The 27,198-nt window shown below is 40.6% G+C and overlaps 1 protein-coding gene across 1 annotated transcript in view; it reads right to left on the bottom strand.

Moving 5' to 3' along the window:
- adarb2 (adenosine deaminase RNA specific B2 (inactive)) overlaps positions 1-14,921 on the bottom strand; it is a 302,664-nt gene extending 287,743 nt beyond the window's left edge. Inside the window, exons 1-2 of the mRNA XM_035999226.1 lie at positions 14,904-14,921; positions 14,566-14,751 (exon numbers count right to left, since the gene is read on the bottom strand). The gene's annotated coding sequence lies outside the window, so the exon portion shown is untranslated. The remainder of the gene's footprint in view (positions 1-14,565; positions 14,752-14,903) is intronic.
- Positions 14,922-27,198: the final 12,277 nt, after the last annotated feature.

The raw sequence follows: 27,198 nt of genomic DNA, 5'->3' as shown, positions 1-27,198 counted from the left end.
AAAATCCCTCATTGCATTTTGCTAAGAGGAAACTCAATAAAATTGCCAACACTAGACACCAAACAAAAGCCAGATGCTGTATTGTATTAAGTTGCTGTGAGCTGTAATTTGTATATTTTGGGTGGAAAATCTGAATCTCCAGTGTCCAGTAAGTTTTCACTGTCAGGTTAATGTAGTAATACAAAGTCAAGTCAGTAGTATACAGTTGGATTGCTTTGGGGGCCTTCTGTAAGTTATTTCCGGGTACAATGGTTCTGGATAAAACCAAAACCACCGGCCAAGCAATCGGCCTGTTCCAAAGAGGCACGTGCCACAACAATGCCTTGTGTGGATTTTATGTTGCACTACAGTACACAACATCTTTAATTTGTGCATCAGTTGTTTTTTTTTTGTTTTTTTTAAAGTTCTCTTCCTGCATTAGATTAAGGTAAAGTCAAGTGTAACCTTTAGTGAATGCTAACCTTCAGCATTGAAAACTAACCTCAGTATGTTTTTTTAAGAAACAAACCTTAGCATATGGACTGATTTACTGTAAATTCCACAGGCCTGCAAACATTTCACATACCCCTAAATGGCCTGCCACAAACTGTGTACATTTAAAAAGCATGTCTACTCTATATTTCTATTAATATTCCATCTACTACCACAAATTCCAACGAACAACTTCTCAGAATCCAGATGACAGGTAATTATGAACCTGCTGTACTCCATGCTGATGAACCATGCACTGAACCTGCATGCCATTATTTAAGACATGGAGGAAAAAAAAAAAATCACATCTTTTTCTAATCTGTAGTGTGCCTGTTCACTTTGAACATTCAGGCCAAGGCCCTGACTGCAGCATCCATGTAAAGATGAAAGACCTTCTGCTTAGCTCAGGTCCCATACTGTACCACCGACGATTAACAGAAACACTCAGGATATAGCTTGAGGACTCAATTTGTCCTGTTTTTACCGGAGATTGTCAAAACCTTGCTAATCCGAATTTTACATAACGGCTCCTTTTTAAATCGTATTTGTCAGGGAAGTGAGACGATGATCATCAGGCAGACTCATCACAGGAGCTGTCACATTTTCCACTACTTCTGCCAATTTGAGCCCCTTTTCAAAAACAAGCCTGGGACCGGCTTTGGCAGAGTGTAATCCATATAGCTTTGGATCACATGTGCTCACACACAGAAACACACACAGCGCTGAGTCTAATAAACCTTCTGCCTGTGCCCCGAGGCTAGCAGGAGAAGGTAAAATGCACAGCGGCTGGGGCGAAGCAACGTGATGGAGCAGACTTTTGTTGTGGACATAGGATTAAACACCGTGTTCATTTTGTGCTCAACACGAATATTGACTTTCTGTTGTCCTATAGTCAGTTCACCCACTCTCCACACTGTTGAAATGGAGATTCAGGGCTTTAAGCATTACACTGACACTAATGTAGTGGTGAGCCACCGCAGCATCTCGGCCACCTTTCAAAGTGCGTCCAGTCGAATTACTTAATTTTCCAGTCGCTCCTATTCATATTCATTAGCAGCATTATTGTGGTTGAAAGGCTCCTTGATGACAACAAGAATGCCATCATCCTTCATTTTGTGACTTGTGTTGTTGGATTGGTAACAGTTAATCAATAAATGCAAATGCCTATTATTCCAATACTCATCCATCTTAGGTGACAAAACACAAGCTTGTCCTGTATTTGTGTATCGTAGAAGTCCTACAGACAACTACAAACACAGTTTTTCTTTCTTTGAGGCATGAAAATGGTTAATCATCCATATCTTATATACATTATTGCTAAAACTATTAGTGAAAGAGTCGATCGACAGGAATTAAAGCAACAACAAAGCACTTTCCCTCTTCGGTCTACCTACAGGTTGGAAGCGGAATTGTCCATTACCACTGTCGTAGTAGTTTCTTATGTCTCGTTCAAACTACAGATTCGCTACCCGATCTGGCAAACTTGCATAGTGCGGTTATAGCCGATAGAGGGCTGCAAAGCGAATGCAGAAGTGCCGTTCACCCTGTTACGAGTTGATGAACCACTGAAACGATTTTGGAAACATTATTTTAAAGGTACAAAATAATCTCTGGTGTTGCTTTAAATGACTACAATTTCAAAAATTAATCCAGCAAGAAAGTCACATATTTACTGGTTCCAGCTTTTCAAATGTAAGAACTCCCTGATTTTCTTGGCGTTGTATCATTGTGAATTTGGTCAGACAAAACATGCATTTTGAAGATGTGAAACTTGGCCACTGGGAACTTATGGGCCTTTTTTTAACAAAATAATTGACGGATTTAAACAGATGATGAAAATAATGGTAAATCAGTCCCTCCAGGATTTTGCGATGTCGCGACCGCAACAATTCACGCAAATTCAACCAATCACGTGAATTTGGTGCGACTCACACAATTTTGACCAATCACCGCAACTTTTCCGCAAATTTGACCAATAACCGGAGTTTCCCGCGACTTCAGCCAATCACAGCAGTCCCCCGTGCCAGACTTTGTATCAGTATGTGACTCTGAGAGCCACTGACCAAGTGGGCGTGAGAACGGGTTGATGTAACACACGTATGTCGCCAAATTAATTTCCTTGTTTCTGATATGAAAAGGAGACGTGTGTGTGACTCGAACATCTCACATTTACCAACAAAACGTACAGCGAAAGATCGTGCAAAACATTTCAGACCGCCCTGCCAACGTGTATACATTTTAACATCAATGTACGCCGTTACGTCTTTTCACTCTAAAGTCGCTGAAAGCTGCTGCTGTTTCCTGTCGGCTCTCTGCAGCGGGCGTGGCTGCTGCTCAGTTCCCCCCGACTGACGCGCACACACACACAAACACACACGGTGGATGCAGGAAAAACCGGAGATGAGCTGTACAGGATGACCTAAATTGAGGACAGCTACGCTCGTTATTTTAAGTGCAATGATAAGTCCAATAAGTACTTTATTAAACCGTATGAATGTGTCCCAGGCCAGGATAGGAAATTAACTAACAATGTAAAGATCAACAAGCCACTGACACATATGTTCAAATTTGATTCATTCAATAAATTATTTTTTTCTTTTAAAATCAACCAGCCATTTTCATATTATACCAACATTGCAGCAGCCTTTTTGGTAAAGTTACTAGGAAAACTCAGCCCAGAGTAGTTTTCTTCTCCCCGAAACAAGTTTCCTTTTTATTTTTAAAGAACTATGCGTTTTTTTTGCAACTTTCACTGTCTCTCGCAACTTCATTGCAACAAAAATACAAAAGACATCGCAACTTTTATCACAATTTTTTACAAAAGCTCCCGCAAAATTTGGGCCGCAACAATCTCAAAAAAGGGACTGGTTAGTTGTGGCCCTCGTATACAACAGTAAACATAGCCGCGGAGAGTCAGGTATATACAAATATATTTGTGTCGCTGAGAAGAAGAAAAAATGCGTCATGGTTCACCCAAAACCCAGTCCCTGTCATCCCTGTTATCTCTTTTATTTTAATCCTATCAAGTAGCGCAAAGCAAGCTATCCAAAAGGTTGGCTATAATATTTTTGTGCAGTGTTGATCTGTTGCGGCAGGAAGGTTTGCAACGGATTCAGACAGCCTCTCCATCATGAACAAAATAAAGTTCAAAAGCAGTTTTCAACCAACAGTGGCAGTTTTGTGACAAAACGACAAAAGTGCGGTATAGTCATGAGTCACCAGTCTGTGCTGCCAGTGTAGTTATCTTGATGACTTAAGTACATTTATTACCGATGGCATTTTCATATTGTCACGTTGTTTTGTTGTGGCTGACGTAACGTCATATGATGTTGTTAAAATGTGACTTACAATGTTGTACAGTCCGGATACTGCGCTTTTTTTGTGCTAATTTAAGTGGCAATAATATTCTCATTGTGTTTTTGTTGAGGCATTCCTGTGCCTACGACACATAGTAAAGCTTAATTGTTGCATTTCTGGGGCCGGATGTATGAATACGATTTATGCACAGAACCAATAAATATGCCATTCCCACACAAAAATAAGTATTTATGAAAATTAGGGCTGTCAAAATAACGCGTTAATTTCGATGAATTAATCTGAGAAAAAATAACGTGTTAAAAAAAAATAACGCAGCTTAATCCATTCCATATTGACGTTTGACCCGGAGCCGTTCTAGCCACCATTGGACCGTAAAATGAAGGAGGGAGACGAGAATGTTCTGCCTGGATCATTGACTGGAACATTTACTTGTAAAAATCTTCTTCCTGAATAGGGTTGGGTACCGAAATCTGGTGCCACTGATATGTCTGCACTTCTCTCTGATGCTCTGAAACAGACGTTACAGGCAACACAAACACCGCTGCACGTGACGCTAGTTAACACTATACTCGACAGCAGCTAACGTTAGCCTACCGCTAGCTAGTAGCTGGATTAAAAACAGTTAAAATGCTGACAGCTAACGCTAAACGGTGTAAAGTTTGACTGTGTTTTACTGTAGAGGATTCAACACTGACGGTGCGTTCAATGAAACTGGTAATTTACAGCCTCGTGGTGCGAAGTTATTGTTAAATGTCCTTTTCCCATCTGGTGGTTGTTTTTGTCATTCAACAGCAATTTACTAAATGAAATAAGTTATTGTTATAGTTATTACATTATTATTAAATCATTTAATTTTGACCATATGGCCTTAGCAATAAACAAGTTCTTTAAATGTCGTCAACTGTTTCGTACCTTTCTTTTTGTTCTTTTTTTTTTAACTTTATTAAAAAGTATCGGTTCAGGCACTGTTTATTATGTATGCGATTAATTTAGATTAATTCATCACAGAGTATGTAATTAATTCGATTACACTTTTTAATCGATTGACAGCCCTAGTGAAAATAAATACAACGCAAGTCTGTTTGTCATAGATACTTTGCATCACACCTACACAGGGCTTTGAACTCGGGGAGTGGAAAGCAGGCTTGTACATGTAGGCGCTGGCTATCATAAATTGAGATCCATATAAAAAAAATAAAACAATGCTTTCACAATAGGGTTGCAACCAACGATCATTTTCAGCAGCAATTCATTTGCCTACCATTTTTGTCAATTAATTGTTCGGTTTGCAAAATACATTAATCAAGTAATTGCTTCAGTTCTAGTACACACGGCTTTATTAATGCTTGTACACAAAGTTGAGGCTGTGAATCTAAACAGAGTTTTACGTATCTGACCCCCACTGTGGTATCTTATGAGGCTTTCCCTTTTTCCAAACCTGTAGAAACCTGAGCGCCATGCTTGCATGTAGCTGCCACCGCAGAGAGCAGCAGCATTTCAGGCCGGAGTGAGCAACACCTGCTACTTGGCCCTCAACAGCTCCGGCCAGTGGGACTTGATTAATCATACCGTGACAGCCCCTCTACCAAGATACCAAATTTAATTATGAAAGCAATAAATAACCTTTTCTAGGACTTTATAGATCATCTGCTGCTCAGGATCCACAACTAGTGAATTATCTTCCCGCAGGGAGCATCCCATCTTTGGAAGTGGGGTGATAGATTACAGACACAAGGCTTCTGAGGCTGAAACATTTATTTACATCCATAGTAAAATGCTCTCATTATTAATGCTCTCCATCCTCATGTGGAATTATGATCATTCCGACTTTATTCCCACTTTTTTATTAAATGAGTACACAAGAACTGGGTGTTTGATGGTGTTTGGCTAAAGTTTTGAAAAACAGCAAACATATTTGTTTGTATATAAGACGATTATGTCAGTGTGAGAAGAAGTATTTTACTTGCTGTTGTAGCTATAAACAAATTGCCATCTGACTTATATTAACAATTTTCTACCATCTGTGGTTTTGGAAATGATGATGCAGTGCATGGACTGTTACACACACACACACGTCTACTCTATTACTATTAGGTAAATTTAGATTATTTATAAGTAGGACTTTTAGAGATAATAAGTCACTAACTTAACTTTTTCCCATCATACTGTTGGTGTTACATATGCTTTTTCGTTGTTTTATCATACTCCGTACCTCGTTCTACCCTTTTCCGGCCTCTTTCTGTGTTCTCAAGGATGACAATGGCTGTTTGTGGTGTGCATACTCAGATCGTTCCTGGCAGTCTGAAGGTTATAAACAGCAGTAGAAGCAAAGTGAATTTACTCTGGATACTTCAGAGCGTCAAGATATATCAGCGAGGATCACGAGTGAAGGGAGGACGGGAGGGGAAGGAGGAAGAAAAGAATCAAATAAATTCAGAGGCAGGCTGGCAGACATTATGTCCATTTGTCACCTCGCGCCAAATAAAAAGGCCCGTATGAATGGGGTCTATTATGGGAGGAGAGAGCCGCTAAGCTGCTTGCCACTGTTGATTTCTTGCAGCAGTCGATAAATTGAGCAAGGCCTAAGCAGGCCCTGCATGTTCCGTTACACAGCGAGTGCCGCTTGGCGTGTCGCACTTTTTCACCAACGCTCGAGCAGTTTCTCATGATTGCTATTCTCTGTATTGATTTGCTGTATTCATGTGCTCGCCATGCAGAAAACGCATTGGAGACAGATGCTGTCTTTTTTGGGAGACATAATTGTCCTAAGAATGCCTCTGGTGATACAATACCGCACATTAAACCAACATTAGCCCTGAGGGCTGCGGCGGACATCGAATTCCTGTTCACGCAGACATTTACAGATGTACACCGAGCCCTGAAGGTCTGATATTGGCATAATATCATGCCTTATATTCGCTTCATTTAAATGCATACTTTAGACAATCAAATCCATTCACATTATGTAAATGCTGCTTCATTACACAATCGTTACACTTGGGTAAGAGCTAAACAACTGTCTAAAAGTATAATGAGAGATTTGTGTCATTTGTCAGTGTTCAAAGCTTTCATGTGTGCCTTTTTTCAGTTGTGTTGCTTTTAATCACCATGATGGGATGTCTGAGCCTCACCAACATGGGGCTGCAACTGACAATTATTTTCATTGTTGAATAATCTGTTGCTTATTTTCTCGATTAATCAATTAGTTGCTTGGTCTATAAAATGTCGAATAAAATGGTAAAAAATGTCTATCGGTGTTTTCCAAAGCCCAAGATGACGCAGACTTCTTTTCATAAAAATGACTCCGAACCAATTAACAAAATAGTTGCCGATTAATTTAATAGTCGATAACTAATTGAATAGCCTTTGCAGCTCTACAAGATATGATAGCCATGTGGCCAAGGACTATGCTTTGTGAAACTATTAAAATATCCTTCAGGCTTTGAACATGTTCACACTAGAGTGCTGATCGGGCCGCATTTTTCTGTCCGAGCCCGGCCTGCGTCCGACAAAGAAGTAAGTGAACCCGACCCGAGCCCGACAGGCATTAAGATATTTATGTCCAAACCCAGACACGAGCCCGACAGTTAAAAATCTCAATGACACGTGTACGTTTGTTTGTGTGGAAAGCTTTTATTAAGCAACTGTAGGAAGGCATTCGGAAATGTCAACAGATGAGCGCATCAGCGCGCATGGGGCAACAAGTGCACGTTAATAAGCTGTTTAAACCAGGGGAGACTCGTTACCTCCAGTGTCGACATTATAAAATGAATAACGCCGGGGTTAAAATCCCGTTTCTGGTGAGCAGATGAATGAACTTGGCTTTCAGTCTGGGGTTTATCTCGGACACCGCACACACTGTTAAAAACTTAAACTTATTCCACCAACTCTGCTCCGGTCGCATCTACACGTCTGCTTCCTCTCTCTCTCTGCCCACTTTCCACACACACACACACCCACCGAGCTCTCTTAGAAAGGAGCCGCGGCGCCATTTTACAACAAATGCCTTATCACGCTGATGTGACCGAGCCCGACCCGAACCCGAACATCATTTCTAAATATCTGTCCGAACCCAGCCTGGCCCGTCGGGTACCGTCAGGCTCGGGTATCCGCACTCTAGTTCACACCAATCTTCTATTTTCAAACTGCCATGCTATATTTATTTTAGTTGACTGAGAATGATTACATCTCTGATCTCATTTGAACGAGCACTGGCTGCTTTTTACATGATTTGAAGCTGTTTTTGCATCAGCTCATTACAAACTTAATGGAGCCACGGTTTTAACCAACATAGACCGGCATCTGGCTCCACAGAGCTTAGCCACATTCACACAAAACACAGAAACAAGTTCCTCTTTTCAATCAAATCTAAATGGAGGGCATGTGGAGGCTCCGACAGTTGTTGGCAAAAATAGCTTTCTCTCCATTTTAAGAAGAAAAATACTGTGAGAATGACATTTGAAGCCTACTCTGTAACTCGAAAACTTTTATGTAAATACACTATCGCTGGGTGGCTTGTGTAGCGTCCAATCTATTTCTGTGTATTAAATAAATCTACGCTGGCCTGGTTTAGTCACACAAAAGTAGTTTATTAAGAGTAGGGTGTGAAAACAGAATTTGCCTGCGGCGAGCCCGTCCTCTCATTACTGCTGCGCTCTTATATCACAGGGATAGAACTGTGCCATACGTGGCACAACAACATTTCTCCTACAGGTTCCATCAAGTGTCCTAATTACCAATCTGTGATCTTTCCTCATCTTTCTCCCTCCCACTAGACTGCGTGCCTCTTCCTCATTATTCACCCTCAATTATGTGAGGAGTGTGTCCTGCACTGCTTAATTACTTCATCTAGGAAGATGATAAGTTCATTTTGTGATTAACCCTCCGACGCCTGAGCAGACAAAAATATCATGAGGCCATTATCATTTCAGTTTCGTGAACTTGCTCTCTGCCATTGGGACACTTACTTGCAATGGGTGAGTGCATGTCAAAGATTCCACGCTGCCAAATTTAAATGCTTTTTTCAAAAAGAAGCAAAAACAAGTCATATTTATTCATTAGTCATTTAAGCCACATAAGTACATGGACTCAACAATAAATAGCAATCTATTAAATCAGAACCTATTTGTGGCATAGAAATGAATTCTCATCAGGGCCTTGGCAGCATTGTCATGTTAAGAAGATGGCAGGAAACAAGATGCAGGTAGGCTTTAATTAGTGCTCAGGCTCGCTGATGGCTTCCCTTCAATTCTCTCTCTCCACTGTACCATCTCCTCTGATTACTGGCATTACAGCAAATTTGCAGTTGATAATCAGCCTCAGATTCCTGCTAAATTTTTCATTACGCTGCTGGAGATGTCACTTGGGCTTTGAGTTTGCATTAACAGGGTTTAATCTAGAAGTGTTTGTGAGTGAGTGAGCGCGCGTGTGCGAGTGTGTGTGTGTGTGTGTGTGTGTGTGTGTGTGTGTGTGTGCATCCACACTAACAAGACGCCTCGTACACATCACACATGTCAGGTACAATCTTGTAAGTATTCCCGGGAGGCCACTTGTTTAACAATTACCCTTCATACTTCATTATTTCATATTGGTGGAGAATGATTACATCCAACCCTTGGAGCACAGGGCTTGACAGTCTCAGCAATATGAAAAGTGCTCATTAAAGACACGGTCCTAACTCGGTAACATATCTCCACAGACATACTGCATTGCCTGAATTCTGACACTAAACTATGGGGGCAAATACATAATTGTGATTTTTAAATCATCACTGAAAATACAGCACTAAAACATCTTACATAAACCCGAGTTCAAGTGCCCAGTATTAAAAAAACTTCACTCAAATTCATAAAGCTCAATGTGGATCTAGAAATTTAAATCAAGTCTGTTTGCTCAAATGGGTCAAATTCAGGCTTTCATCAATCAGACCTCAAGCCTTTTTTTTTTAAACGGGGAACTCTGCTAAAGGGGTCTTTAATATGCACTTGATGGCTTCATACATGATATGCTAAAAGACTAAAGCTAAAGTTGCAAAAAAGTCAGCATCTTCACCAGCTGATGACACTTGTACTCTAGAAGACAAAGAAATAAAGGAGCACTACTACTGTCATTACTAAACATTGTGCCAAAACATATGAACAAGAACGTTGCCGTCAGTGGGCTTATTTGACCTCCGTTAAGGTAAATTCCAGCACATAGACGGCTCCGTAGGATAACCTGAAACAGGTGACGTCACCGCTAATTTTGCACACAGTTTAGCAACAACATAAAAAGGCTGAGTGAACATAATGTTTTTTTTTCATGTTGGTTTTGAGCGGTATGCACCCCCACTAACCTGAAAAAACATTTTAAACTTTAACGATGATAACCTTAATGATGGCTCAGTTCCAGTAAGCTATTTCAGTGAGTCAGCATGCACAATACCAGGGCCTCTCCTAAGTGGAATGCAGCCATCATTAATGGTTTGGAATACACCTGTGCTTCTCCTACTACGACATGTCAACATGTCTGCCGTGAAAAAGGTCTATACGTCTCCTGCAGCCGAGAGTCAAAGGCAGAGGGACCACAGCGCTCGCTAACGTTAGCTTCTTGTCTCATCTGGAGGCTGATAAACAGTAATTTTATCAAATTCAGTGCCTATAACGCTATTTTTCAAGCTACCGTAGCTGTCATATTTAACTGAACCCTTGTCAACGCGTTTTCATGGTAAAATAGCCGTGCAGGCTTTCGTCGCTGTTTGTCACTCCGCCTTACGGGAAAATGCTTTACTCGCGCTGTTGTTTATTTGGTTGCCACGACTTCGCGAGTGATGACGTTCTGTCACTGTTCCAGTTGCTCACCCTGTTGGGGAAAAGGGGGGAGGAATGACTGTTCACTTGAGTTCAGTGGAGCATACGGCTCTGCAGATTCGTGTAATTGCGACTTTTCATAAAATGTTGACGGAGCGGCGGCAACAATTTTGTAATGGCGGTGCACCGCTACTAAATGTATTTAGCGGAAACCCTGATGTCAGGACAAATGTGGTATTATGAGAATCTATATTATTAAATCTGTGTTTCCCTTACCATTGCCTTCTTTTATACCCTAAAAAAATAAATATATTTTATTCACATAATTCATGTGCACTAGGGTTGGGTACCGTTCACATTTTTCCCCTTTCGGTTCCACTACCCAACGGTACCTTTTTTCGGGACTTTACCTCTGTAATAACAAAAAAATGATTTCAGTTGTAAAAAATTATTTTACACCTATTTATACTATTTACTCAGAACATTTTATTTATTTTGAACATTTTGCACTCAAAAAAAAAATAAAACCCCTCCCAAACCCATCCCTACAACCTATTAAATCAAATAATTATTAATTTCTTACACCGCACCATTTATTCTTGTATTTGTATCTTATTCTGTTTTAGCCTGTTTTTAGTTTTATGTAAAGTGTTTTGAATTGCCTTGTTGCTGAAATGTGATATAGAAATAAAGTTGCCTTGCCTTACAACCTCCAGCCTGTCAGTTATTCACCGGGGCATAGAGAACACTAGTGTGCCTGTCTGTCAGAGGAAGTGTAACTGCAGCGCGACAGCTTTCGCCTCGTCATTAATATTATAGTCCTGCGTGGAGTTTTAAAAAGTGTAACGGAACTTGCAACCGCTTAAACGACATTGCCGTGACTCACTGTGACTTGAACAGACTGCCGAGTCGACGTAGTCTCACTCCGTCTGCACCACAGCTGTGTGTGTGTGTGTGTGTGTGTGTGTGTGTGTGTGTGTGTGTGTGTGTGTGTCGGAGCCCCGCTCTCTGTCAAAATGCTGAGAGGACAGATAAGCTTGCATCTACCCGCTCTCAGGTACCGAAATCTGGCACTGTTTGATTTAACATGGGAATCGGTCCTCGGTAGTACCGACGTAATTCGGTCGGTACCCAAAAAAGTACTGAGTTCAGTACCTAACCCTAATGTGCACTCGTTTCATTTCAGCTCAGTGTGAGAGTCTTTACTGCGTTTTGCTGTTATTTAGGGTCAAGCTCGTTTCTCTCCGCTCATTTGATCTCTGTTCCACCGAGGCCGCCCTCGGTGCATACAGAGATGGGCACGCACGGCGCGGAGCGGAGCAGCGAGACAGCATTCAAACACTCGTTAGCCCGCTAACTTGTTGCTCCTGCTACCAATATTAGCTGCTCTGTTTCAAACATGCTAGGCTGTAAGAAAGTGCATGCAGGCTAAAATTCAACTGTGTTCTGTCAGGAGATGCAGTGACGTAAACCAAGTAAAAGTAGAGGAGCTATAAGTGACGTTAAGCTGTCAGTAGAGGAAAACTAACTTGCGATGAACGTTATGTTCATTTTATTTTTTTATTTGTTCTCAATTTAGTCAAAGTAAAATCTTTATGGGCATTATTTGCTTCCGTAACAAACTGAAATGAAAATAAGGTCTGTTTAAGATATTTCACCAAACAAGCCAATGATAAACAGTAACCTAGATATTAATGCTTACACAAATGTGAAACTGCACCCATTAACTTTTTGTTCTTGATTAAACTGTGAAGCGTCACACTGTGCTCTGCAGAAGTGACTTGTAATCAACTTCCAATCATGAATGGCCCTGTTATCTGCACCTGGCTCCTGAATAAACAAAAATCGCATTGCCCCCCTCAATCACTTGAAAGTTATCCCACTGAGTGGCACTTCTAACATCATCAGCGATACAACTGGCTGATTCTAGGACCCGAGAGGCAGAAAACTCCCTCCGAAGAAAGCTTGATCAGGTTTCCTTTGGGCTCTACATAACTATTCTTTGAGTCCTGCTGTTCACTGAATCATAATCACAGCTCAGCTCAATTGAACTCATTGTTGCCGGGCCTGCGAGCCTGTTTTGTCTGCTGATTGATTCATGTCATGTGAGAGCAAGACACTCAAAAAGACCTATCATCATTCATTTGTGTTGGTTTCTGTTTATAGGCCACTCTCTATTGATGATTACTATATCGGGAGATCTTTAATTAGTGGCTTTTGTGTGGAAGACAAATGAAAAACAAAAAGCAAGCGCGGTGCAGTGCAGTGAGATCAAAATGAGAAAACCCTTGATGAGTAAACATTTTAATTATGGTGTTAAATATAAAATGAAAGGTAACATTACCGAACAAATTAGTCGCAAGCATGAGGACAGCAGGAGTTAGTTGGAAAAACTCACAAACATTCAGACACCAGAGAGAGGATACGAGAGGACGGCAAACACACTGATCAATTACAAGTATCGGGAGACGCGGCAAATATTAATTTGCTGCTATATTAATGTTCTGAATGTTGAGTACAGAATCCCAAGAGGCACTAAAGTGTTACATTTGAGAATGGAATTTGGTGTGGTGTTTTGTTAACTTGTAGGGCTGTCATTTTTTTTGTTTTTGTTTTTTTAAATCGGGACATTAGTTTGGTTGTACAGTTTAGTAACTTGGCAATAACACAAAAAAAAAATCCTGATAAGATCGAGGATTGTGATCCTGCCTGAAAGAAATCATGATACAATATTTTTGCCATATCACCCACCCCTAATATAATGCTGAAAGATTATTATAGAATTATTATTTTAAAGAAAATAAATAAGAACTGTGTTCATTCAACATTGTGCCCATTATTATCATCAGTGATTAAGTAACTGGGACTTTTAAAAAACACATTTTTAAAAAGATATTGTCTAATTATCGTTATTGTCAAACTCGCCCAAAATAGATATTTTTTGTCCATGTCGCCCGCCCCTAATACACACACACACACACACACACACACACACACATACATATATACACTACTACTTACTTGTAGTAAAAACAAACATGTTTGTTAACAGAGAATTGTGACCATATATGATGCTTTTATTAATGTTAACACTGTTAATAAATTACCTTAAATATATCTTAGACATTTCCATACTGATATGCTTGTGATATTTTGGCCAACATACACATCATTACTAATATACATGCAATAAGCTAATATCTGCCAATTTATGAAATACTACATGAACATTTGCAGCAGCGAAAGCAGCAAGTGTAGGTGATTGAACCAGTTACAACTGAGTGTTCAGGTGAGCAACAGCGTTGCTGTGTTGGATAGATGTTGCAGCAACTAGAGTATGTCATATGTGTGTGTGTGTGTGTGTGTGTGTGTGTGTGTACAGTAGCAGGCACTGGAGGTGTCTGCATGAACTAGCTGACCAGCTTTGCTCCATTTCAGTCAGCCAAGTTTTTGGAACTGATAAGAATGTCAAGGCAGAAAAAGAAGAAATAAACAAACTGGGGAGTGATGATGTTGATGATCCAGTAGCTGCATAAGTGTTACAGCCTGACACCAGCACTACAGTATGCAGAATTGACTTTGGACCAAGCACAAGTCACAATTTTTCCTGATAAGAACTACAAACCACAGAGAGACTGAAATAAGAAGGGTCAATCCAAACCCACCACTCCACCTGGTGCACCTGCAGCAGTGAACTAAGGCTAGCTATGCTGCAGATATTCACTTATGCATATTAGATAGCAAATGTATGGCTCTTAGCTATCAATCTCCTCTTGTAAAAGGCTAGCGTTACATGGGGCGTAGGTTAGCTACAGCCAAAAGTAGCAGAAACCACAGTTTAGCAAACGCCATGACATCAGCTACGTCTACGCAGGACAACAGCGCAAGCAGCCTCGTAGTTGTACTAAACCTACAAAACTTAACACATAACGCACTAAACACACATAACGTTATGCACTTTAGAAAGAGTAGTAAATAGTTAGCCTACCTGGGGTGAAGGGAAGCAGTGTCCCCAGGCATCTCAGCGGAGAATAGGCCTACACACCAGGAAAGTCCATCCCAAGCAACCACAGAGGAACATCAGAGCCGCGGTCACCTAACCGTATATTGTTTCCCCATTAGCTTAAACTTGCATTAACTGATTTTCTTTGCCACTTGGGGACACCGGAACAAGCTGTAAACACAACATTGACATAGTATGAGCTCTTCTGTTATGATTAAATGGACATTTTATAGGGAACAAAATTGTATAAGCAAACAAACAGTTGCTTACCACAAGCAAATATGGAGCAGCATTAGCACTGATTTGGAGTTGTGTTTGGCCACCTGTGAATGTAGGTCCAGCTAAATGCTTCATAATGTTTACCAGCTAGCTAGTTGCTATCATTGTCTGTAGTCTGGTTAGGTTTAATAAAGGGTAGCCTACATATTTCAGTAAAGTTTTTCGGTTTTTAACTCACAGGTGAGACAGAAACCAGCGCCCCCTGCTGGATGGAGTTATGCCCAAGTACTGTTTGAGCTTAGTAAAATTTCCAATTGACTTATTTTAAAATACATTTGAATTAGTTAATATAGTTTATATAGCACTTTCATTTCTTTGCATGTTTCCTTATTTTGTGTCCTTAGATAAAGCCGCTTTCTAGGGTGTTAATTCTTATATCATCTAAATACAGTATATTGTTATAATAGTTTTGGTTTAGAAACCAAACCATTTCCTGTGCCTACCTGTGCCTAGTCTCACATTGCCAGACCTTCCTCCACAGCGCTACGGAATGAGGGTCTGGCTAGTCCACACAGCATTCTGGGATGGGAGAAAAACATGCTCTGGTTTATTGGCATTTCTTTGAACCAATCACAGTCGTCTTGGCACTTATCTATGGCTACGTCCCGGACACAATGACGGTGCCTCTGCAAAATAGCCTCGGGAAAGAACTTATTTTGGTGGAACATGTGTACGTTCAAAAGTTGTTGTCAGATTCAGATTGGACAGATAGTCTAGCTAGCTGTCTGGATTTACCCTGCAGAGATCTGAGGAGCAGTTAACCATAGTCCTCAGAAATCCACCAGAGTTTAGAATGCCAACACAATGAAAGCGGAAGGTCGGACAGCCAGCTTAAAAAGAGGGACATCCGGCGGAATTTACGGTGACACCGGGACAATCCTGGAAGTGGCAAGTCGTCGATATAGACCAAACTGTGCCTTACCCCTTTCTATGACAGGGTTCCATAAAGCTTCATCGAGTCATGCCCCCACCCTGAGTATCACTCCCTGGGTTTTTCACTACCACTCTATCATCGATCCATATTTGACCCTCTCTCTCGACACCAAGGGGCAGGATAAAGTCTCACCTCCCAATGAAACTCTAAATTTTGAAAAAAATATAACGTCTGCGACTAATAGATTACATAATTGTTACAAGTTTAAAATCTCTCCAAGTGGATTTTCATTGCGTACTGAAATGGCTTGATCTCTGGTGAAAACTTCACGCGTATATGGCCCCCATTGTGTCCAAGTGTACAGACTTCATCTGACTGAGGTTGCTGTTTTTCATCCTGTCTATTATATAAACTGATTTGGCCGGAGACCTTCGCCTCGCTTGGAGCCAAACGTGATGTGATGCTGGCTGACACATCATGACGTCTCTCCCCCTTGCTGACTCCAGGCGCTCTGGTGGAGTCTGGTGCTCCACCTCACAGCCTGCAGTTACCCAAATATCACCTCACCGTTTTTTGACAGCAGGAAGAACTGCATGATATGTGGAACACAGAAACACAATTGTCTGCAGGTGGCATATGGAAATAACTCTACCTCTGCATGTTAGGGAAAGATAAAGCTGTGTTTGAAGTGTGAAGATAAGGAAAATGTTACAGGGTGTCATACGTGTGCTCAAAGAACATTGTGTTAGCTCTCATAGGAACAAATATATTTCTGTGTCAAGTTGAATAGATCTTTTACTCATCCAACATATCTTACAGCATGAAAGATGTGAGTGAAGCACCATTTTAACATTTCAACTCTCGGTGAACTATTCAAAATATTTTTTCTCTGAGAAAAAGTGGGATATCACATAAGATGGTACTCCTACAGAGCTAAGTGAGATTCAGCGGGGTCAGAGGTCAGAGAGCGTGATATACTGTGTCCACTGTGAGACAATAAAACCATTGATAACATATTTTTGTTTCCAATTGTTTTTCCCGCTTTTGAATAACTATTTTTATTATAAAGAAAAAGATTTATTTCATCTTTTATTGCAAAAAAGTATAATTATCTGTACAAATACTGTAAAATCTTTAGTGGTTGCATTTTTACTAATCAAAATGTCCTTGCCTTGCATCAACAGGGTGCTTTAGAGATAAGTTAAACCACAGAGACTTAGGCAGTGTGAAGTAACCCAAAATCTCTGCCTCCGCGTCTCACACTGTGCTGCACCCTGGAAGTATGGCGGCCTTAACCAAAGGCAGACACATATTTAAATAAATAAGTTGGTAGGAGATGTGCTCTTGAAGCTGTATTACTGGGCTGACGGCTTAAGCTTAGGGAGAGGGAATGAGGGACAAATTTAGCAGCAGATCTTAGAATAACTAGGTGGGGATAAAGCTTATAAAAAGTGCAAATGGCTGCACTTCTGGACGGTGTGCTTAAGGCCCTAAGATGAAGTGCTGACTGTAATGTTTGCAGTTTTGTGGGGAAAAAAAAGTTTAATGAACTAATTTATGCTTTTCAAACCTGTAAAAACTTGAAGAGGGATTACTGGAATCTTCACAACCTTTGAGTATGCAACACTAAAGTGATCCAGTTTATAGACAAGAGAAGAAATTAGCTTTGGTTCAATAAAACTGGATCAACTTCATTCATTAATAAATAGCATTTTTGAGAGGTTGAAGGTGCTCAAAAACTCACCAAAATTTCCACATGCATCAGAACTGGTGACACTTATTTTTTTTTTTTTTTTACATTTTATGGATTTCATGCTCAGATGTGACAAAATGGCTCAATAGCACACCCTAAAAATGTTCAAAGTTAAATCCCCCTGCTTTAGATTTTACGTAGCCTAATGGTAATTGGTAGGCATTAGATACAAAAAACCCTCTTTACTTTGAGGTATATCCTAAACCTTCTACAATCTAAAGACCCTAACAATGAAAAGTCATTTGAAGTTTATGTTTTCGTCGACCTTAGTTTAGCGGCCATTTTGCGCGTTTCGACATGAAACAGGAAGTTACATTATTCACTCTGCCCAAAATGGTCTAGGCCAGGCGCAATCCGTTCTCAATCCCAACTCGTCAAATACTGACGCTTCGTCAGTGGCTCTCAGTGTCAGATACCGACGCAAAATGCACAAATCACCCTTTAGCTTCTGTATGGCAGAGCAGTAGGTCGACCGTGGCGCTTTAAGACGACGCAGTATTAAGAGCGACAACGGCAGCGAGCAGTATTAAAGACTGAAAAGCTGCATAAGGAGGTTGGTTGGGGTGGTGGATGGGTCAAACAACACTGGACTTTCACCCAGGAGTCCCGGGTTCATGTCCCGTTCTTGTCCTCTGTGTCACTGAAATGTACATTTAGGAAATAAAGTCTAACTCGTGTGCACAGTGTCGGATGGTCGCACAAATGCATGGCTGCTTCAAACGTTCCGGCAGTAACCCCGACGTACAGGAAGGTGCGAGGGCTCGTTCATTGCTGCTTGCAGCTTTAATATTGATTTAGTTCATCTTTACCTTTTTGAGAACATAAAATAAAAGTGAAAGGGGTAAAGGGGTTCCCTGAGCTAAGTGTTAAATATGAAGCTACAGTCAGGAGACAGCTAGTTTAGCTTAGCATAAACACTGGAAATAGAGACAAACGGCTAGCCTGGTTGTATTTACAGTTTTTTTTTTTTTTTATGTATTTAAAGCTATAGTGTGTAGTTTCTGTCTCCCCCATTAGGAATTCGAAGTAATGACAACAACACTGTCGGCGTGTCCAAGCCTTCCGTGATCGCGCACAGCCCTCTTCCTCCACGCAGCTGCTAGTAGCCAAGGAAGACATGGAGGATTAAAAAAACATGATGGACTCTTCAGAAAAGGTCATTATTTTCACTCAGCTTCTGCGCAGGAAAGTCACCGGACGCCACAATCTTCTGAACATAGCCATACTGAGAAATACAGACAGAGTTGTTGATAGTGCTATCTTCACCTACACCAACATCCTCCACCTGCCCAAAAAAAAAAAAAAGAAAGAAAAATGGGAGGTGTAATTGCACCCTCAGCCTCTGTGACTGGGACATCTGTTCCATGGCAGATACTCCTCCCTGTGGACCTGCACTCTTCCAGAGCTGGGAGTCACCCTCTTCAAACCGCAGACAGAAATGTTTCCTCTTTCCCTCCCTTTTCCCTCCATCTCCTTGACTGGAGTCAATACACTGCTGCTCCTGGAGCTATTACCGATATGCTCCGGCCAAGTGTAAAACCTCTATCTGCCACTTATCAGCACACCAACTCTCCTCTATGAAAACTTCCTATTATGCTACACCACCTCTCCTCCAATTCCAGCACACGTCATATTGGAGCTATTTTGGTCCATTCGAGGCCTTTTGAGAGTCCGTAAAGTATCATCTCAAGTAAGTTTCAGTGTAGCACCACTGTGCTTTTTTACACCTGTGAAAATGCCAGAAGCAACAACTCCAGCATTACCTTTATTAATAAATATGCTACCGAACCATACTGTATCTTTATAATGGGTATGTTAGAAGATGGGGGAAGCGAGATTAATCATATTTAGTTAATTAAACGGAATGAACGTGTTTTATGTAAATAAAACATCTGATTCAATCGGAACAGGTTTTCTTTGAAATAGCACAGCTATGAAGATTCATGAGCTTTTTAAGAAAGCAGAATTGCATTACCTTACATCTCTATTATGGCTTTCATAAGCATACATAATAAAAGGGCCTATTAAAGACTTAATAAATTAACTTCTGTGTGAAGTAAAAATGGATTTGGCAAAGGCTGTGGGGTAGAAGCTTTCTCTTTAACACACACTCACTCTCACTCGCACACAGACACACACACAATAAAGGGACCCGGGGTCCTACTATACTGGAAGAATAAGCAGAGCCGTCAGAAATGGATTAGCCTTTTTAAAACAAATTGGGTTTCGGTTTTGAAAGAATAGAGCCATGTTCTACTTGAGGTCTACTGGTTAAAAACACAACGGGCTTTAATGAGTGGGATGGGATTAGTAAAGCCCGCTTGGGCAAAACATGTAAAAGCATAAGGAAGTGTGAGTACAACACCAGATTACACAAGCATCAATGTAATCACACCTTAAGAACACATAGAACAAATAAAGAAAATACACTAAATAACATTTCAACATATTCAAAGGAGTTTTGCCAACAAGCTATTCCAAAGCCTTGGGGCCCTGACAATCAGCATACTGACACGCCCCCCATATCTCTTTATAAGGAATGTGTTGGCCTAGAAGTTTCTCATGTAGGACATCGTGGAGTGCTACATGAGAAAGCAGTGAAGTCGTTGTAAGAGAGAAGCACGGCCCCTAAAGCAACAAAGCAAAAGAATATCACAAAATTGAAACAAAAGTGTCCGAGGTGGAGCACACACGTCAATAGTGTTTCCTAGGGAGTGAGGATGGGGAAAAAAACAAAACAAAAAAAAAAGGCTTGGGCTGCAATAACTGAGGCAGTCAATGTTATGTCTCCTGAGATATACAGACTGTAGCTTAGGTAAAAAAGAAATGGTCTGACATTAAAGAGAAACGTTGCCGATTTGAACCTTCTCTGTGTCACTGCAGCGCAGGGCAGTACATGCATGATGAACGGCACCCTGTCAATGATTGATGAGGATGAAATGGCAACAATTTCATAGCTATGTAATACATTTGGCCAATTGCATTTGCAAATTAACAGTTTTGAATATTGTTGCCCATTAAAGCCTTTTTTTAATGAATGTAGTTTGAATAAGCTATGCATTTAGTTGAAAGGTGTGTGTTTACATTTTCATAATTTGTGCATACACATGGTCTGAGGCAGTTCTACATCTGTTCGAACCAATTTAGAAAATATTGATGATTCCCGGATTTGTGCATACACAATGTTCGTGAATGAGGCCCATTTTGTCTTCCAAACAAAATACAAAAAAAAGAATAATGTATGTTGTATTTTTGGATTATCATCATTGGTGGGTGGCACGGTGGAGCAGAAGGTAGCTTAATCTATACGAATATATATATATATATATATATATATATATTTATTTCTTGATAATATGTTGTAATAATAATCTGAATCTGTAAAGTAACTAGCAACTAAATGTATCAAATAAATGTAATGGAGTTCAAAAGTACAATGTTTCGCTCTGAAATGTAGTGGAGTAGAAGTATTTTAGTAGCATAAAATGGAAATACTCAAGTAAAGTACAGGTTCATCACATTTGTACTTAAGTTAGTTACTTTCCAGCACTGGAGGTTTGTAGCTACAGCTCCATTATATCTCGCAGCACTGACCAGGGCGAAGGAGCCAGAATGCACCTTTAATGCAACTTAAAGTATCTTGAGTCTCTCTCTCTCTCAATTTCAATTTTCAATTTTAATTTGCTTTATTGGCATGACAAAATCAGTACGTCTGTCGCCAAAGCATAAGAACAAAAATACATCTCTCTCTCTCTCTCTCTCTCTCTCACTCACTCTCACTCACTTCAATTCAATTTAATGGGGCTTTATTGGCATGAAAGTTTCAATAACAATGTTACGAAAGCTTCAACATAGAATTTGTCCATATGTCCACATATAAATTCTGTGCATGTCCCTCAAAGGGTACTCTGAAACAATAATATTAAAAAAAAAAACTGGACACCATACTTAAGGAATGATGAAAAAGAAGAACAAACAACTGCCACATTCCAAACATCTAAAGCAAAAGAATCTGCACACTCTCCTTTAAAGACTAAGAGAGTGTAACAGCTCTCCTTTGGTTATTCCATAAACATGTGTTAGCCCCTGGGGTGGCTAATTTTGAATGTAATAATGTATTTAATCACAACCTAACATTATTGATCCCCATGTTAAAAGCTATTTATGTGAGGGCCTGTGGGCTGGCAGAGTGACGGGCCCACTCCCCTCTGTGTCATGTATTCCCCATTCCGCCATGCTAGCCAGAGGCCTGCAGCGTGCTGGGGGAGATAACAAACAAAATGAGTCTGCTGAGAAGGATCATGTATGCCGGGGCTCAGGAGGACTGGCAACGTCCTCACTCAGACCCTTAGAAAAACTTTACTGTAGACTGTATCAACATCATAATATTGTGTGTTTGTTTTTGCATGGGTTGCGATATGAGGGGTGGAAGACATCAAACATGCCTGTACTTTCTTTTTTTTAGATCCGTTTTTTATTGTTTATATATTTTCCAACATATAGAACAGACAAATACAATTGAACAAGAACCAAAACCCTCTCGCACCCCCCACCCTCTGCGATCTCGAGGAAAACAAACAAACAAAAAAACAGAAATCACACCTTGCCTAGTCACTCTCTTCTAATTCTTGATGCTGAGGTCATTAGGTCTGATATTTGTGCTGCTGCGTTTTTCCATAGGTCTATAGTTGAAGATTTGGCTTTGTTAATCCTTGCTGTAGAGAGCTCAAGCATAACTATGTCTAGAAAATACGCCAACCAAACATGCCTGTACTTTCTGAACCGTCTACAGGAAAGAAATCTATAATACGTAGATTAGTAAATATTTCTCAGCTGGTAATATGAGTTAATAGTTCAGTTACTCCAAAGATGTCAGATTTCACTGCTGGATTTGTTTTTTTTTTCTTACAATCTTACAAAAAAGTACACTCGGTGCCTGAATCCATCTTATGCTACGTTTACACGTGGCCGGCTATTTTCATAAACGGACATTTCAACCTCTCCGTTTTCAAAAATAACATTGTGCACAGCTGTCAGTTTTCAGAAAAGTGTTCGTTTACATGTAGTGTATATATGCCGTCAAGAGCATGTCAAACCTCTAGGTGGCAGTGTAACGAGAAGCTCAAGCCCACGTTAGCCAATCAGAATCCCAAAAATAGCAACAGCAGCAATGAATCACTTCCTCTTTCTTTCTCTTGGCTGCCTGAACCTCCGTTTGTCTCAGTTTACATGCACCGTGCAAACGAAGTTTTCCAAAACCTCCACTCTGGCCGGAGGTTTTAGAAAGACTTGTTTTCAGAGGCGAATTCGCCGTTTGCGTGTAAACGAAGGGCACAAACGAAGGGAAATGTCTCCGTTTTTCAAAATAACCATGTAAGATTTAATGTGTGATACCCATCCTTTTTTGGCTTGCGTTTACTTTGGGCATCTTTTCAAAAGTTTAAGATATCTACATGAATATATGAATACGTAAGAGTGACATTATAATTTCATAGTTATATATTATAGGCCCATTCTTAATCACTCAAAATAATAACATGTGCTCTGCAGATTAAGAGATCAATATTTAACTTAAAATAAAGATGTGTACTTGTAATACTAATGTATGACAAAAAATACAAGAAATTATATAAATTATATTTTAGATTTTTGTGTCATGCATCACAGCAGTTGTTTAAATAGAACAAGATTCACCTTTGCATTATTCATTATTATGATTCGATTTCTATAGTTTTGTTTTCAAGAAATATATGCACATTTAACAATGAAATATACCAAAAATAAAATTGTAAAAATGGTACATATAATACAGGAGAATTAAAGGGATTTTTTTTTATTTTGGCTACATGGCTGCTGCGCATACACTAACGTGACTTTCATACACAAGTCCTGGTTTACTAACTGCCATGCAGGCATGCGCATCCCTGAACACACACATACACATGCACACGCAAGCACACACACAAAAACATTTATACATGCATTGGAGTCAGCTGCATGTGCCAAGTAATTAAAGCCCAAATCATGATATGTCGGAGCCCTTCCTCTTGCCCTGCAGCTCCTGGAAGGTGTCCTGGCTTATCAGGACCATATTGATCTGAGCCGGAGGAGAACCTGGTCTTAGGGACATTTGTGTTCATTTTAGAAGAGGACACAGCTGTCAGCGGGCTAAAGATTAGTCCGTCTACAGAGTTTTTCTGACAGCATCACTAAACAGTGTCTGGCTGGATGTAGACGGGAAGAATCAAACCTCACGCTCTTACATGTATATATCATATATGCATCACTTGTCACACAGTACAGAGAGGTTTGAGACAGGGCTTTACCTACACTAGAAATGATAGGATCATTAGGAATCCACACTGAGAGCCACATCAGTTTCTTGGGATTAATATTGTATGAAGGTACATATGGTGAGGTGCAAAATGTGAGCGCTTGTAGACTTGATGTGAGCACTTGTAAAATACCAAAATCAGAACTTGTATGTGTTGTGGATTTTCTTAGGCCAATTTGTCGAATCAAAGAATCTACAGGGAGACCGGATGGTGCAATTATAAGATCTTTATTCAACCGAAAGACCCCGAGTATGTTCTGCCTTTCTTCAGCATTCATTCCTTTTACCCATAGCCACAAAACAAGCCCACACTTCTCACTGGACATCCCAGCAACCAACATGCCCATGTAAGGTCACTCAAACTCCTCATGCTCTTTCAATCAATTAGATAAACAGTTGTTGGATTGACTCCCGGACATAGTTACATTCAGAACGTCACGTGTACAGAAAAACAGGTTTCATACGAGTCTCATGACCAGGGTCCAGAAAAGTTGACACAGAAAAACATATTAAGTTAAAGTATTAGATTCAAATAGGAGTATAAGAGATAAAACAAAAGAGATACCCGGCTCGCAGTCACCTATTGGTGGCTAAATAGTCTCGCTTTGCCAGACCTTCCTCCACAGCGCTGCGGAGGAGGGTCTGGCTAGTCCACACAGCATTCTGGGATGGGAGAAAAACGTGTTCTGGTTTATTGCCATTTCTTTAAACCAATCACAATTGTCATGGGCGGCACTAAGCTCCGCCCGGAGCCATGGTGCCTCTGCAAAATAGCCTCGGGAAGAAACTTGTTCTGGTGGAACGTGTACGTTCAAAAGTTGTTTTAGTCGTGCAACAGAAAACTCAGATTGGACAGATAGTCTAGCTAGCTGTCTGGATTTACCCTGCAGAGATCTGAGGAGCAGTTAACCATAGTCCTCAGAAATCCACCGGAGTTTAAAATTCTAACACAAAGAAAGCGGAAGGAAACAGACATCGGCGAAAATACATGCATCCGGCGGAATTTCCTGCGGCACCGAAACAATCCCAGAAGTGGAACGTAGTGAATATAGACTAGCGGCTAAACAAACTGCCGATGGTAGCTGGCGTCCCGGAGCTCTTGGCTAAATACAACCAGCAACTGCCGCTGGTATTTTATCGTTCTATGGCACTATAGACTGTTCACGATACAGTGCTTTACTTAGTTTGAAATACTTCTATTTTAGGTATATAACATATGGTCTATTGGTGAAGTAGCATTGATCACTTTGAGGGGGGGGGATACATTTTGTCCCCACTGGGGATAAAAATAATTCAGCAGAGATATAGAGACCAGAAAGGGGGAAATCCCACGCAATCCCCCCCGTCAAATCGCACCTTGCATGTACAGTGCAATACATAAAAACTGAAAAGTGTAAAGAAATGAGAAAGCTTCCCTTTAATGATTTATGGGTTGAGTGGGTGTACAGTTTTTAAATGCTGCATTAATATTGCTTCAGCTTTTTTAAGTCGAAATCTTTTGCTGCTGATGTGTGCAGCAAGCTCAGTGCTACACCCACCGTTTCTTCACAGTTGCTAAACCAGCCCCTGTCTGAACCCTGTTCCCTTCTGATGGATCCCCTTGTGTTCATTTATTGAACCCAGGTAGGTGTATCCAATTAGGGGTTCTGTGTCTCCCATGTCAGGCTATGCTAAATCTGCCTCCAAAAAGCTGGGGATCCTATTAGCTCGGAGTAACGCCTCTGTATTTTATACCAGGGCTTTTATGGGCTCTCCAATGTCCCTGCATCAAAGGAGCCTTGTCTGTACATGAATCTCGCCGTGCCAGAATCCCTCAACCCCATTATCTGGGTGAAGTGCCCTTCCTCGGCTATTTGTATCCTCCCCGCGCCTCGCGCCATTACCTTCCACTGGGTAATGGCTCTTTAGGCTTCTTGTCTTTCTGTCCTGCTTCTGTTACAAGGAAAAAAAAAAGCTAAACTAAACTCGTTTTCTTTCTTTTTCTGAAATGTCGGTACGCGACTACTTTATATGTTGTAATACTGCTTCAATATCAGATATACTTGCTGCATTAAAAAGCCTGTTGGGGTAAGTGTTCGCTGGAGATAACAGGTATAGCGGAGCCTACATCTTCCGTTGTGATTGTCTGTAACATGGATACAGAAGCAGCACTCATGAAGTGATAAGCCCTGGGTAAATACCAAAACAGCAGCTCAGTGAAACATCTGAAAAAAAAAAACACAGACACTTTATTATATAACCTTACCTTTGAGGAAAAACTCAAAGACACCACTTCCATCTTTTTTTACCGCTTTCACATTAAACTCAAATTAGATGATTATTTACTGTGGATCTGCTCAGTCATGCATAGCCGATCTTTCAAGTCCCCTCTGCCGTGAAAAAAAAAACAAAAAACTCAAGGATAATGGAAAATTGATTTTTATCTCCCCCATATCTGTTTAAATATGATTAACAGTGAGTTTGACACAGCACATCAAATTAATAACGACGTGCAGTGGGGGAAAAGGCAATCAATAATTGACAAGATAAATATAGATAGCGGTTCATAATGCTCCCGACGCGGGTCACACCGATAACAAATGGAGCATTAGCATGTGAATGATAATCAGGAGTCATTAGGCAGGTGTGAATGACAATACAAAAGCGCAGCGGCGACCACATTTTGACATCACCTCTAGCACTCTGGGGGCAGCCTGTGAACTGAACTGAGCCCCGAATCTCTCTGTTAATCTGTTCTGCCGCCTGATAGGAACCTAGAGGGCATGTGGCAGAGCACCGTGTTACTACTCCAAGTTGACACCCCCCCCACAACACCACGCAGCTCCACTGTTTCCCCTGAATCAAAAGTGAAGTGGTGGCTAATGAAAACGAAAAGCACATTTGTATGTCGTTAGCGCTGAGTGCGCACGGTGGGGTTGGGAGCTTGAATGTAGTTCAACAGTGATTACGCAGAGGTTAACGGCCGCCCTGACATAAGTGTTAGACTCCTCGTATTATGTCGATTCACTGAGCTGTTGAACCATTACTGCTCTCTCTCCCTCCGTCCTCTCACAGTCAGATAAAAAGGTATTTGCCCACGGCTAGACAGATTGTACTTTGCATTTATAAAACGCATGCCTTATCAAACATTTGCTTAACACTGCCTTTGGGATCTCATTTCATTTTGATCAGGCTGCAGTTTTCATCACAGTTCCTCCTCAGCAGGTGCTATTTCCTGTGTGATACATGCATTTAATGAATCTAAAACATCTAGGGGGCTGCAGAAGTGTAAGCAGCGAAGATCTGTGAAAAGTCCAGGCCTTAACTTATCATCAGCCTGCTCAAAACTATAGGTTTTAGATGACAGGGCTCGTAAATGGGTTATCTAAAATCCAATAA

Source organism: Sander lucioperca, chromosome 1 (genome assembly GCF_008315115.2).
Source record: "Sander lucioperca isolate FBNREF2018 chromosome 1, SLUC_FBN_1.2, whole genome shotgun sequence".
In the NCBI taxonomy this organism is placed as follows: domain Eukaryota; kingdom Metazoa; phylum Chordata; class Actinopteri; order Perciformes; family Percidae; genus Sander; species Sander lucioperca.
This window is presented reverse-complemented; position numbering and strand designations above follow the sequence as displayed.